Here is a 15,071-nt window from a genome sequence, read left to right as displayed (position 1 = left end):
AGAAGCCAGGTGGAATGGGGGGCGGGGATGAAGGAAAGTTGGGAGGTGATAGGTGGAAAAGGTAAAGGACTATAGAGAAAAGAATCTGAAAGGAGAGGAGAGTGGACAATGGGAGAAAGAGAAGGAGGGGGGGACTGGTGGAAGCACTAGGCAGGTGAAGAGGTGAGGGGGGCCAGAGTGGGGAACTGGAAGAGGGAAAATTTACCACAAGTTGGAGAAATCTATCTTCATGCCATCAAGTTGGAAGTTAGCCAGACAGAACATGAGGTGTTGCTCCTCCATCCTGTGAGTGGTATCATCATGGCAGAAGAGAAGGTCATTGACCAACATGTTAGAATTGGAGATTGGTATCAAAACAGTTGGCCACCAGGAAATTCTGGTTATCTTGCGGACGCAGCGAAGGTGCTCTACAAAGTGGTCCTCCAATCCATGTTGAGTCCCATCAATGTAAAGGAGGCTACACCAGGAGCACTGGATCCAATAGACAACCCCAACAAATTTGCAGGTGAAGTGTGCCTCACCTGGAAGGACTGCTTGGGGCCTGAAAGGAGATGAAGGAGAATACACTCACTTCCACAAATTATCCAGTGCTGTTCAAGACTGACAAGCATTTGCGCCAACAAAACAAACAGTGAGCCTGATCAATGCCGACGTCTGCTGAACATCTGAAGAGTTACAAGAGAAAAAACTATATATAGAAAATTAAGCAAAATGTCAACTCTTCAGGATTCAGGAAGTAAATCAATGTCATCCAAAGATTCTTTAGAGAACTAAGTAAAGCACAGATTCACATTTTATTGTACCATACTCATGCTAACTATCCAAACATGTTCATGTCTCTTAAATGTTTTCACCTGCCATATTTCTCGGTAGTGTAGTGGTTAGTGAGTGCATTGTTGTTCCAATTTGGAGCATTCCCGAAAAGTTGCAGATTGGCAACAGCATCTTCTCCACAATCTCCATCAGCACGGGTGTACCACAAGGCTATGTGCTTAGCCCCCTGCTCTACTCGTTTTACATCTATGATGGTGTGGCTAAGCACAGTTCCAATACCACATTAAAGTTTGCTGATTAAACCATTGTCAAAGACCGAATCAAAGGCAGAGATCAATCAACAGATTGAAAATCTGGCTGAGTGGTGCCACAGCAACAATCTCCTAAGATTAGTGACTTCAGGAGAAGGAAACCAGAGGTTCATGAGTCAGTCCTCATCAGAGGTTCAGAAGTGGAGAGGGTCAGCAACTTTAAATTTCACCACATATGTGCAACTATGAAGAAAGTAAAGTAGCATTTCTATTTCTTTAGGAGTTTGGAAAGATTCCGCATGACATCCAAAACCTTGACAAACTTCTATAGATATGTGGTGGAGAATATATGGACTGGTTGCATCACAGCCTGAAATGGAAACACCAATGCCTTTGAATGGAAAATCCTACAAAAAGTAGTGGATACAGCTCAGTCCATCTGGGGTAAAGCCCTCCCCACCATTGAGTATATCGACATCGAGCGCTGTCACAGGAAAGCAGCATCCATCATCAGGGGACCCCCCACCATCCAGCACATGCTCTCTTCTCAATGCTGCCATCAGGAAGGAGGTCCAGAAGCACCAGCAGGTTCAGGAACAGTTATTAACCCTCAACCATTAGGCTCTTGAATCAAAGGGGACAACTTCACTTGCTTCATCACTGAACTAACTATTCCCTCAAGCAAGGACACTTACCATATTTTTGATATTTAATGCTTAGTTAGTTATTATTTTTCTTTTTTTGTATTTGCACCTCATGTTCTTGATATTTAACGTTTATTTAGTTATTATTTCTCATTTTTTCTATTTGTTTTTTTTTTGTCTTTCAGACACTGGTTGAATGCCCAAGTTGATTCAATAATTCTGTTATGGTTATTATTTTGTAGATTTATTGAGTAGGCCCACAAGAAAATTAATCTCAGGGTTGTATATGGTGACATATGTATTTTAATTAATAAATTTACTTTGAATTGAGTTCAGAGTTCAATTTTGGCACTGTTTGTACATTTTGCCCATGGCCACGTGTGCTTCCTCCAGGTGCTCCGGTTTCCTCCCATAGTCCAAAGATGTATGGGTTAGTAGGTTAACTGGTCACTCAAAATTGTCTTGTGATTAAGCAAGTATTAAATAGATGGGTTGCTGAGGGGTGCAGGCAAGCTGGACTGGAAGGACCCATTCTGCACTGTATCTCTAAATAAATAAACATTTAACCTAGCACCTTCTTCAGCTTGCACTTAAGAAAGAGATTAACCAATACAGTCAAGGAACAGAATAGCAGGCAGATTTCCCCCTTTTTACATGATTTGGTTAGCAGCCGTTTAGCAATCAGAGATGAGGGATCTATATCTTCTGAATTTTGGTGTAGCTGCTTTACTGTCTATGACAACACAAGCCTGTTCTGAATAGAGTTTATGATATTGGATCAAGGCCAACTTTATTCACCAGAAACATCTGCATGTATTAAGAATTTGTTGTGGGGTGTTGGATCTACTTGTAACATAAAAACAACATTCAACAATTATAAAGAGTAAAGAATTATATAAAAATAAGTCAGGGGTTAATGCATTAATATGGAATAAAATGTACATAAAAGTAGTATGTATTTACAATGTAAACAGCATGATTAGAAGTGGTTTGCAGTGTTTACAGAACAGTGCAGTGACTGAAGTGATACACAGACGGGGTGAGCAGATGAACTAACTGGAATGGTCGATACAGAGTGATAAAAAGCTCTGTAGCTTTACCTCCAGCACTAGTGTCTACAAAGGACCTGCTAAAAACATTGAAGATCTTGGTGGTACATCCCTCGTCACGACCAATGGGGACTAGTCATTTCTCTTAGATATATTTTCCTCACTTGCCAAATTCCTTTCATTTAAAACGCTTTAGATTGAACTTTGGGTATCCTGGTCTTGCCTCAGTCAACATCACTTTATAGTTTTCCCTTGGGTATCTGCCCATCTTTCATCCTGTGTACATGCCTGAACCAGTAAAATATTTCGTGACTGAAACGTGCCAGGAGTTTTGGAATGTCTGCTTCTGAGAATTCTAATGCACCAGGAGAAAATTTCCTTCCATAAGATGTCAAGTTAAGTCACAGACACCCAAGTTCGGCTTCATTACCATAAAGCAATGTGCCAAGGATACGGACCTTATCGATAAGCATCTTAGCAAGGAACAAGTTTGTTATTCTTTCAAGATCTGCAGCTCCTCCCTTCAAAAAGTGATTGGTAAACACTGACACTGGGCCAAAGTCAAGAGAATCAAGCTGGGTTATTTCCTCTCTGTAGTAACATAACTGAAGATATCAGTATTGTTATTTTAGTCACTTTATAAACAAAAAATGTATCATAGATATAGGAGTAAACTTCAAAAGTACTGCATTTAGAATTCACCTTCTGTACATCAGTTTTCGACCAACTGAACTTGAGTTAAGGGCATATCAATTAGACATCGTTCCTTATTGCAATCCTTCCTCTTTACTCATTATACTTGCAGCAACTGCTGCAATGGCCTTCATCACACCAGGCTATAACCAGCCTTACGGTCACAATGAGAGAGTATACACATTCTTCCTGTGTCTACAGAGGTGTTGTTACTGCAGCAGTCTGAGCTGTTGTCACATTGTGAGGAAGAGTATTTTGTGGATAATATACTTAGGGGGTTGTCTCACAACTGATGAAACATGAGCTGCGGGGGAGAGCAGGAGTCCTCCAAATTACTCTCACCCCGCAATTCTTTCTTTTAAATGCTGTTGAGTGATGGCTCATAGAAAAGTACAGCTCTTCAGCCTACAATGTTGTGCAACCCTTTAACTTACCTCTAAGACCAGTTCCTGTTATGTAGCCCTTCATTTTCTTTCATCCATGTGCCTGTCTGAGTCTCTTCAATGTGCTTAATGTATCTGCCTCTACCATTTTCCAGAAGCACATTCCACGCACCCAAAAACTCTGCAAAAAACAGAACTCTGACATTTCCCCTACACTTTCCTCCAAACACCTTAGTTATTCTTATATTAGCCACTTTCACCCTGAGAAAAATTATCCACCTGCTCAATTTATGCCTCTTAATATCTGTACACCTCTATCAATTCACCTCACATCTCCTTCACTCCAAAGAGCAAACCCCTACCTCACTCAACCTATTCCCATAAGACATGCTCTCCAATCCAGGCAGCATCCTGTTAATTCTCCTCTGTACACTCTATAAAGCTATCACATCTTTCCTATGAAGTGACCAGAATTGAACACAATAACCCCCATGCGTGGTCTAACCAGTATTTTATAGAACTGCAACATTACCTCATTGCTCTTGAACTCAATTCCCTACTAATGAAGACCAACACACCATACCTCTTCTTAACAACATTATCATGTCTGAATTCCTTCTGGTCAAGATGGCACCAGCGAACAACGATTCGACAGACGACCTCTTCCAGATGGTCAATCATTTCAGCGTTTATACAACTTCTACTTGTTCTTTTTTATTTCTATTTTGCTTTTGAAACTGTTGGTGCCGATAACTTACAGTCTGTAGTTCGATTATGTGAGCTAGTGCTCTGCTATCCCTGCGAAAACTTCAGGAGAGAAATGTGAGCTCAAGCTACCACCAGGAGAAGCTCAAGAAACAAGACGAGGAGCCAGGATTGACCAAATTAATGCACCGGGCAAGATTGAAAAATCAAGACAAATGCAAAGGAGAGTGAGCGGTTCTTGGAGGGGCTGGCTGTTTGAATCCCTGCCATCAGAAGGACCACTGGTTCAAGTTGCTGCTGCTGGAGGGGGCCAATGGTTCAAGTCATTGCCATCAGAGGGTCAGTTGGGTCCTGATGCTCACAGAGATGTTACTGAAACTCTGAGATTTACAGAATGAATTATAGTTCAAACAAACTGTAGTTTATATTGTCTCTTTCAGTCCTTTTTTTTCATGTTCTCACCCATTCTTTCTTGTTGCAGATTGGCAGTCTGGGGGTTTGGGTGATCTGTTAGTTTCTGTGTGAGGGAGGGATTGGGGTTGTTTGGGGTTTGTGAGTTTTTGTTTCTTTTTCTTCAACTAATTCATTGGTTTTCATGTATTCTTTGCTATCTGGACAAGACAAATTTCAGAGTTGCATAAAAAATAATTAAATGAACCTCTGAACTCGTGTGGCAACTTTGAGGGATCTATGGATGTGGACCCCAAGATCCCTCTGTTCCTCCAGTTGCTAAGAATCCTGCCATTAACTCTGTACTCAGGTCACTTAGAAGAGTTCAGCCAGAGCCCAGAACATGGTACTACAGAAAGACTCAGCTGTACAGAAAGGAAGGAAAGAACAGGGCCAGAACACGAGTGATAAGGAATACCAGAGCTTCTGTGGTCATCATAACCTTGCACCCATTTCTGAACAATCTACTCAGACCAAAAAGTGGGAGTGCATCATCAACTGTTCCCTACTGGAGCTGGAGCACAGTCTGACAGTGAAGCCAACACCAAAGGCACCAACAGCCAAGTAATCTTGTTTCTTAAACCAGGGAAGCAACAGCCCATAATCTCACTGTCAAAATAAAGCTGATTTCCGGCACAACTACAAAGAAAAAAAAAGATCAGCTTGTTTAAAATGTTTAGTTATCAGGATAGCATCTTCATTAGAGAGAGTATGACATTCAGCTGCTGCTTCATTTATGAGCCATTAAAGTGAGAACAGATCTCTCCTTTATGTAGGAATCATGGTGAGTTCCCAGGCACAAGGCAATCCTGTGTAACATAATTGAAATCCTTTAATCACTTCCTCAAGCAAAAACAATCCAATTCATTCAGACCAAAACTATCCTTCGATGTGCCCTTAAACTTTCAGCATGTACCCTTCTGCTGTAGAACTGCTCCCGTCAATCCTATAATTAAAGAAACCAGTGTCTTAAAACACATCTACCATCATAAACATGAGAAATTCTGCACTCTTGAAATGTCTATTCCCCTCTATAGTTGCTGCATGACCCGTTGAGTTCCTCCAGCATTTTGTGTTGCAAGCTCTCAGAGCAAACTATTCACCCGCATCCTATTTTCTCTCACATATTGGCCTATACCGGGGGTCGGCAACCTGCGGCTCCCGAGCCATTTGTGGCTCTTTCACCTCTGTGCTGCGGCTCCCTGTGGCTTTGGGAAATAATTGGTCAGTATTTAATTAAAATGTATTTTATGTTAGTTTGTTAGCTTTTGAAATGTAATTCTAAATTTGAAGATTATGGTGATCTTGTACAATGTAAGTGTGGCGACACATTTTCTGACACATCCGAAACGGCTCTCAATTAGCCAGCATTCTGGCTAAGGGAGATTGCCTACGGGGGTTTGTGAGTACGTGTCTTTTGCAGCATCTGCGTCCATGGGGGCTGGGTTGAGGGAGGCTTAGAAGCAAGGCTGTTTAGTTCGAATAAAGTTATTCGACTGCAGTTTACTGACTGCCTGAACACACCGCTGCAACGTGTTTTTATCGCTATTAATATACGTCACCACTGCCAATACCTGACACCCGCCAGTGCGCGATTTCTTTAATTTTTCGATCCAAGGTAAGCCAACTATGGAGAATTCTAAAAAAAGAAAAGTGACTGAAGAAAACAGAACGTTTAATGATACGTGGACAGATTCATTTGCTTTCACTGTTGACGAGACTGGTTTACCGGTATGCTTAATATGCAATGAGAAACTAGCAAACAACAAAAAGTCAAATGTCGCAAGGCATTTCCAGAGTAAACACGCAGCCTTTGCTCAAAAATATCCGGATGGAGATGAGAGAAAAAAAGCCGTTTCGGAACTGATGCGGAAGGTTGATCTGAGCAAAAATCATTTCCAGAAATGGATGAAGTCAGGAAAATCAACGACATACGCCAGTTATATTGCCGCTCAGGAAATAGTCAGGCACGGGAAGCAGTTTACAGATGGTGAATATATAAAAGAATCTTTCATTAAGATTTCAGAACATCTATTCACGGACTTTAAAAACAAGAGTGAAATTGTGCAGAAAATCAGGGATATGCCCCTCTCTGCAAAGACTGTCAAAGACAGAACCATAAAAATGGCAGAAGACATCACAAGACAGCAAATTAAAGACATCAATTCAGCTGTGGCCTACTCGATTGCCTGTGACGAGTCTAAAGACAAAGGCGATATTGAACAAATAGCGTTGTTCTGCCGGTATGTAAACTCTGCCGGGCCACAGGAAGAACTGATTGAGTTGATACCTCTAAAAGACCAAACACGGGGGGAGGACATCTGTGAGGCTGTCTTGAATTGTTTAAGAGCCAAAGGAATAAAGACCACCCATCTGGTGTCAGTAGCTACTGATGGGGCTCCGAATATGACGGGAACGCACAAGGGATTTGTGGCTTTACTGCAGAAGTCGCTGGACAGAAAGCTGCTGACTTTTCACTGCATCTTGCACCAAGAGGCACTGTGCGCTCAAACATTTCCTCCGGAATGCACAGAAGTAATGGATGTTGTCATTCAGATTGTCAATAAAATAATGGCAAAAAGTTTAAATCACCGTCAATTCCGTTTGTTACTGGACGAGATGGAAAGCGCATATTCTGATCTCCTGCTGCACAACAAAGTCCGGTGGCTGTCCAAAGGGGAGGTGCTGAAACGCTTTGTCGCGTGTCTGGAAGAAGTGAAAACTTTCCTGGGCAGCAAAGGGCTCAACTTTCCTGAGCTGGAACAGCCAGAGTGGCTGGAAAAGCTACACTTCATGGTAGACATGACAGCGCACCTGAACACGCTGAACACAGCTCTTCAGGGGAAAGGACGCACAGCCCTGCACATGTTGGAGGATGTCTTGGCATTCGAGCGCAAGTTGACAGTGCTTGCCAGAGATTTACAGAAAGGCACTTTGTCTCACTTCCCCAATTTGAGAGAGTTCAAACAAGGTCACGACATGATAATTTCGGAGTATTTACATTCTGCAATCATCGCAATGCAAACATCGTTTGGGAAACGCTTCTGTGAGTTCAGAGAGGAAAAAAACACATTATCCTTCCCGGTCACTCCCTTAAGCATCGATCCTTCCCTACTGAATACGACTGCATTGGCAGGTGTGAGTCAACCTGATCTTGAGATGGAACTGGCCGACATAGCCGACAAAGACATATGGGTGTCCAAGTTTAGACGCTTGACAGCAGACCTTGAAGATGTTGCCCATCAGAAGGCCGTTCTTGCTCAGAATCACAAATGGAGTGATATTGAAAACCTTCCAAATCCGGACCAACTTGTGTTTGAAACATGGAATGCTGTGCCCGACATTTATGTAAACATGAAAAAGTATGCGCTTGGAGTCCTGTCGATCTTTGGATCCACATATGTATGTGAGCAGGTGTTCTCCAACATGAACTTTATTAAAAACAAACATCGCGCATGCTTCACAGATGACAGCTTGCGATCCTGTGTAAAGATGAAGGTGACGTCATACAGCCCTGATGTGCAGACGCTGTGCGCTGAGGTCCAGGAGCAGAAATCCCATTAACCAAGTATGATAAATATTTTAATTGCCTATTATTTTATGTATATTCATATTTTTTCATTGTTCAGTGAAATAGTCCTTTTATTTTTCAGGCTGACAGCTGGCTGATGATATTTTTGGTTTGCTGCTGGCGGAAAATTTAAGTTCGGCGTTTTTCATAAATACAAGAAGGACTCAAATAGACATTGAGTATTTTACTTAAAATTAACTTTCAACCCAACGTCTTTTTTTCGGAGTTCAAAATGTTTTTGTTGCATGCAGAAATGTAATTTCGTTTTCTCTGCAGGAGTTCATCAATTTCATAAATGCAACACATTATAGTTTGTTTATACATAGCATAAAGGCAAAAAAAACGTTGTATGCAGTGTTATTTCATTTTAAATGTCAAACGGGTTTTGCGGCTCCCAGTGTTTTCTTTTCTGTGGGAAACGGGTCCAAGTGGCTCTTTCAGTGGTAAAGGTTGCTGACCCCTGGCCTATACCAACCTTTTGGGAATTTATAGTGGTATGTTAATTTCCCAACCAGCATGCCTTTGTGCAAGCAAGCTGGTGTAACTGGTGGAAATCCACACAGTCTTAAGAGGAAAGCAAACGAAGTTCAGGACCAAACCCAATTCACAGGAGCATTAAGGCAGCACCTCTAAAAGCTGCACTGTACCAAAGCCTCAGCTGTTTCAGACTCCAGGGAGTGCAATCTCACACATCCAGAACACACACTACACAATCAGAAAAGCTCACCAAGTTCACCAACGCCTCCACTTTCTGAGGAGGCTGAAGAGATGTGGACTATGCACATCTATACTCACATCATTCTACAAATGAACAGTAAATAACATCCTGATAAGCTGCACCAATTAACATACTAACCGGGGAGCCTTTGCAATGTGGAAGGAAACTGGAGCAACCCAGGCAGTCATGGAAAGGATGCACAAACTCCTTACAGACAGTGGTGAGAACTGAACTCTGAAATCTGATGCCTCAGGTTGTAATAATGTTACCATGATCCCCCAAACACTTCCCACTAATTCTTCTAAACACTTGTGAATATAGACCTTGATGAAAAAATGACAAGCTTAAAAATAATTGAATTAACAGTTAGCTGGACTGACGAGGACTTGATTCCCTGGAACGTAGGAGATTGAGGAGTGACCTGACAGAGATATCTATGATCATGTGGGGCATGGACAGGGTGAAAGCACAGTCTTTTCCTGAGAGAAGGGGTGCTAAAAATAAGGAGGCATATGTTTAAGATCAAAGGTGCGGCATTTAAAAGGATCATAAGGGGCAACTTCACTAAAACAGAGGTGCATATTTGGAATGAGCTGCCAGAAATAGTGATTGAGATGGGCATTTTAGCAATGTTTAATATGTGCATGGGGAAAAGTTTAGAGGGCCATGGGCCAAAAGGGGCAGATGGGACTAGTTCATTAGGAAATAGAATTGGCATGGACAAGCTGGCCCGAAGAGCCTGTTTGCATGCTGGATGACTATGATATCATCTATGGGAGAGACAGGAGCCAGGCATTTAGCTGGAAAAATACAACATTCAATCTTTTAATTAATCCTTGTTTGGATGAATCCCTTGCTCTGTACAAAGACATTTCATGAACAGTTTGATGATGTATCCTCAATATGAAAAGTTATTTATTTAGGAGTACAGCGTGGAACAGGTCCTAGCAGCCCACATCGCCCAGAAAACTACTTACTTAATCCTAGCCTGATGACAGAACATTTTAAAATGACCAATTAAGCTACTAACCTGTAGATCTTTGGACTGTGGGCGGAAACCGGAGCACCTACAGGGAACCCATGCGCTCACCAGGAGGTACAGAGGCGCTAGAAAGTTTGTGAACCCTGTAGAATTTTCTCTACTTCCACATAAATATGACCTAAAATGTGATCAGATCTTCAAGTAGGTCCTAAAGAGAACCCAAATAAATAACACAAAAAAATTATACTTGTTCATTTATTTATTGAGAAAAATGATCCAATATTATTACACTTATTTGTTGAAAAAAGTATGTGAACCACTGGGGTAATGCCTTCTAATAATTTGGAATCAAATGTTCCAATCAAAGAGTTAAAATTATAGAAGTACCCTACTCTATATATAAAAAAAGGTTACACAGAGCCTGTTCTTCTCAAGAAAGATCCGGTTATGTGCACCGTGCCTCGATCAAAACATCTTTCAGAGGACTATAGAAGAATTGTAGAGATGCATTAAGCTGGACAAGGCTACAAAAGCTTTTCTAAAGACCTGAGTGTTCATCAGTCCACAGGAAGAGAAATAGTCTACATATTGAGGAACTTCAGTACTGTTGCTACTCTCCCTAGGAGTGGGCACCCTGAAAAGATCAGACCAAGAGCACGATGTGCAATGCTGAAGGAGGTGAACCCAAGGGTAACAGCAAAGGACCTGCAGAAATCTCTAGAACTTTCTAAAGTCTCTGTTCATGTGTCCACTATAAGAAAATCACAAAACAAGAATGTTCATAGAAGGACACCATGGAGGAAACCACTGCTCTCCAAAAAAAGATTGCTGCACGTCTTAAATTTGCAAAAGACCACCTGGGTGGTCTACAGTGCTTCTGGGACAATGTTCCATGAACAGATGAGACAAAAGTTGAACTTTTTGGCTGAAATGGACATAGCTATGTTTGGAGGAAAAAGGACACTGCACACCAACACCAAAACTTCATCCCAAATGTGAAGCATGGTGGAAGGAGCACTGTAAAATGATTTGGAGCCATTTTGCTGCCTCGGGGCCTGGACAGCTTGCAATCGTTGAAGGATCAATGAATCCAAAATTGTATCAAGACATTTTATGAGAGAATGTCAGGGTAGCAGTCTGTCACCTGAAGCTTAATAGAAGTTGTTTAATGTAACAAGACAATGATCTGAAGGACAAGAGTAAATAAACAACAGAATGGTTTAAAAATAAAATTTGTGTTTTGGAAGAGCCAAGTCAAAGTCCTGACTTTAATCCTACAGAAATGATGTGGAAGGACCTGAAGCAAGCAGTTCATGCAAGGACACTCACCAACATCTCAGAGTTGAAGCAGGTTTGTAAGGAGGAATGGCCTGAAATTTCCGCAAGCAATATACAGGACTAATCAACAGTTACCAGAAATATTTGATCGAATTTGTTGTTGTACAAGGAGGTCACATCAGTTACTGAAAGCAAAGGTTCACATACTTTTTCCAACAATTGCATGAAATATTGGATCTTTTTTCTTAATAAAATGAACAAGAAAGATTTTTTTGTGTTATTTATTCAGGTTCTCTTCATCTAGTTTTAGGACTTGTGTGAAGATCTGATCATGTTGAGGAAACACAGAAACATGGAAAACCTACAGCACAAATCAGGCCCTTCGACCCACAAAGTTGTCCCGAACTTTAGAAATTACCCATAGCCCTCTACTTTTCTAAACTCCATGTACCTATCCAAAAGTTTTTTGTTTGTTTTTTTTTTATTAAAGACCTTATCGTATCCACCTCCACCACTGTTAGTGGCAGCCCATTCCATGCATTCACCACTCTCTGCATAAAAAACTTACCCCTGACATCTCCTCTGTACCTACTCCCAAGCACCTTAAACCTGTGCCTTCTTGTGGCAGCCATTTCAGCCCTGGGAAAAAGCCTCTGACTATCCACATGATCAATGCCTCACATCTTATACACCTCTATAAGGTCATCTCTCATCCTCCGTTGCTCCAAGGATAAAAGGCCAAGTTCACTCAACCTGTTTTCATAAGGCATACTCCCCAATCCAGGCAACATCCTCATAAATCTCCTCTGAACCTTTTCTATGGTTTCCACATCCTTCCTGTAGTGAGGCTACCAGAACTGAGCACAGTACTCCAGCAGGGTCCGACCAGGGTCCTATAGAGCTGCAACTTTACCCTTCAGCTCCTAATTTCAATTCCACGATTGATGAAGGCCAATACACCTTCTTAACCACAAAGTTAACCTGTGCAGCTGCTTTGAGCATTCTATGGACTGGGACCCCAAGATCCGAGTATTCAGGTAATACTTAAGCAGAAATAGAGAAAATTCTACAGGATTCACAAACTTTCAAGCACCTCTACAATCTTCTTACAGAGGACACTGGAACTGGACACCGGACACCAGACTCTCAATGCTTTGAGGTATAATAGCATCGTACTAACTACTATGCTTCCATAGCGCCCCACTCTCTCCACAAATGCCGCATTTATTTGTTCCAGATATCTAGCATTTGCAGTTTTCTGCTCCATTTACTCCTTGTTTGTGCCACAGAAAGTTCCTCTGAGGAATTAGATATTCCTGAATCATTATAACTGGCACACGAACAGCTGGCATAGAGACTACTGCAGAAAGGGACCGTTACAACATAAAACAGTGTGGAAACAGGCCCTTTCGCCCATGGTGTTGAGCTGAACCAATTAAACTAGTAATTAAATGCATTACTAAACTAATCCTTTCTTTACATTGCCCATATCCCTCCATTTTTGTGCCTCTATTGCATCTGCCACCACGACCATATCTTGTAGATCATTCCATGCACATATCACTGCGTAAAGAAAAACTTGCCCCACACATCACCTTTGAACTTACCCCCCTCCCCTTAAATGCATGTCCTTTTGCCTTTGTGCCCTCCAAATTTGGGTCAGGGATGTGACATTAATCATACACATCTACATGCAGGACAGACAGGCAGTGGATGTTGTTTACTTGGATTTTCAGATGATCTTTGGCAAGTTGCCACATATGAAGCTGCTTAACAAGAGCCCATGGTATTACAGGAAAGAGACCACCATGGATAGATGATCGGCTAACTGGCAGGAGGCAAAGAGTCAGAATAACAGGGGCTTACAGTAGTTGGCTGCCGGTGACTAGTGGTGACCTACAGGGGTCAGTATTGGGACTGATTCTTTTCATGGTGTATATCAACAATTTGGATGATGAGAACTGATGGCTTTGTGGCCAAGTTTGCAGATGATATTAAGACAGGTGGAGGGGCAGGCAGTGTTGAGCAAACTGGTAGGCTGCAGAAGGACTTGAACAGATTAGGAGAATGGGCAAAGAAGTGGCAGATGGAATACAGTGCAGGGAAGAGTATGGTCATGCAAATTCGGTGGAAGGAATAAAGCTGTAGACTATTTCTAAATGGAGAAAATTCAAAAATCAGAAGTGCAAGGGACTTAGAGTCTTGTGCAGGTTGAGTAGGTGGTAAGAAAGGTACATGCAATGTTTGCATTCAGTTTGAAAGCACAAGAATACATAAGACATAGGAGCAGAATTAGGCCATCTGGCCCATCGAATCTGCTCTGCTATTTAATCATGGCCGTTTCTTTTTTTAATCTCCCTCTCAACCACAGTTCCTGGCCTTCTCCCTGTATCCTTTGATACCGTCCAATCAAGAACCTATCAACCTCTGCCTTAAACACACCCAACGACCTGGCCTCTGCAGGTGCATGTGGCAACAAATTCCACAAATTCACCACCACTGACTAAAGAAATTTCTCCGCATCTCTGTTTTGAAAAGGGCGCCCCTCTATTCTGAGGCTGTGCCCTCTTGTCCTAGACTCTCCCACCATGGGAAACATCTTTTCCACGTCTATGCTGTCTAGGCCTTTCAGCATTCGAAAGGTTTTAATGACAACCCCCCACCCCTCAACCTTCTGAATTCCAGTGAGTACAGACCCAGAACCATCAAACGTCCCTCGAATGATAATTCTTTCATTCCTGCAAACCTCCTCTGGACCCTCTCCCAGCACATCTTTTCTAAGATGAGGAGCCCAAAACTATTTACAATATTTAAGGTGAGGCCTCACCAAGTGCATTATAAAGCCTCAGCATCGCATCCTTACTCTTGTATTCTAGATCTCTTGAAATGAATGCCAACATGGCATTTGTCTTCCTCACCACTGACTCAACCTTCAAGTTAACCTTTAGGATGTTCTGCACAAGGACTCCCAAGTTCCACTGCATCTCAGATTCCTGTATTTTCTTCCCATTTAGAAAATAGTCCGCACATTTATTTCTTCTACCAAAGTACAAGACCATGAATTTTCCAACATTGTATTTCATTTGCCACTTTCTTGCCCATTCTCCTAATCCAAGTCCTTCTGCATCCTGTTTCCTCAACACTACCTGCTCCTCCACCAATCTTCATATCATCTGCAAACTTGGCAACAAATCCATCTATTCCATCATCTAAATCATTTATAAACAACATAAAAATAAGTGTTCCCAACACTGACCCTTGGAGAACACCACTAGTTACTGGCAACCAACCAGAAAAGGATCCTTTTATTCCTACTTGCTGCCTCCTACCAATCAGCCAATGCTCTAACCATGTTAGTAACTTTAATATAAGAGCAAGGATGTGATACTGAGGCATTTTAAGACACTGGTGTCTTAAGACCGCAGTTAAACATTGAGAGCAGGTTTAGGCCCCTTATCGAAGTAAAAATGTGCTGGCATGGGAGAGGGTCCAGATGAGGTTCACGAGAATGATTCTAGGGAGGAAAATGTTAATATAACCATATAACAATCACAGCACAGAAACAGGCCATCT

The 15,071-nt window shown here is 41.8% G+C and overlaps 1 protein-coding gene across 1 annotated transcript in view; it reads right to left on the bottom strand.

The window, feature by feature from the left end:
- The window catches only part of xpo6 (exportin 6), a 166,215-nt gene that overhangs the window by 136,345 nt on the left and 14,799 nt on the right, over window positions 1-15,071 (bottom strand). The window lies entirely within an intron of this gene.

The sequence above is a fragment of the Hypanus sabinus genome, chromosome 9, assembly GCF_030144855.1.
Source record: "Hypanus sabinus isolate sHypSab1 chromosome 9, sHypSab1.hap1, whole genome shotgun sequence".
NCBI lineage: Eukaryota > Metazoa > Chordata > Chondrichthyes > Myliobatiformes > Dasyatidae > Hypanus > Hypanus sabinus.
The sequence above is the reverse complement of the archived record's forward strand: the minus strand, read 5'-3'. Positions and strand labels throughout refer to the sequence as shown.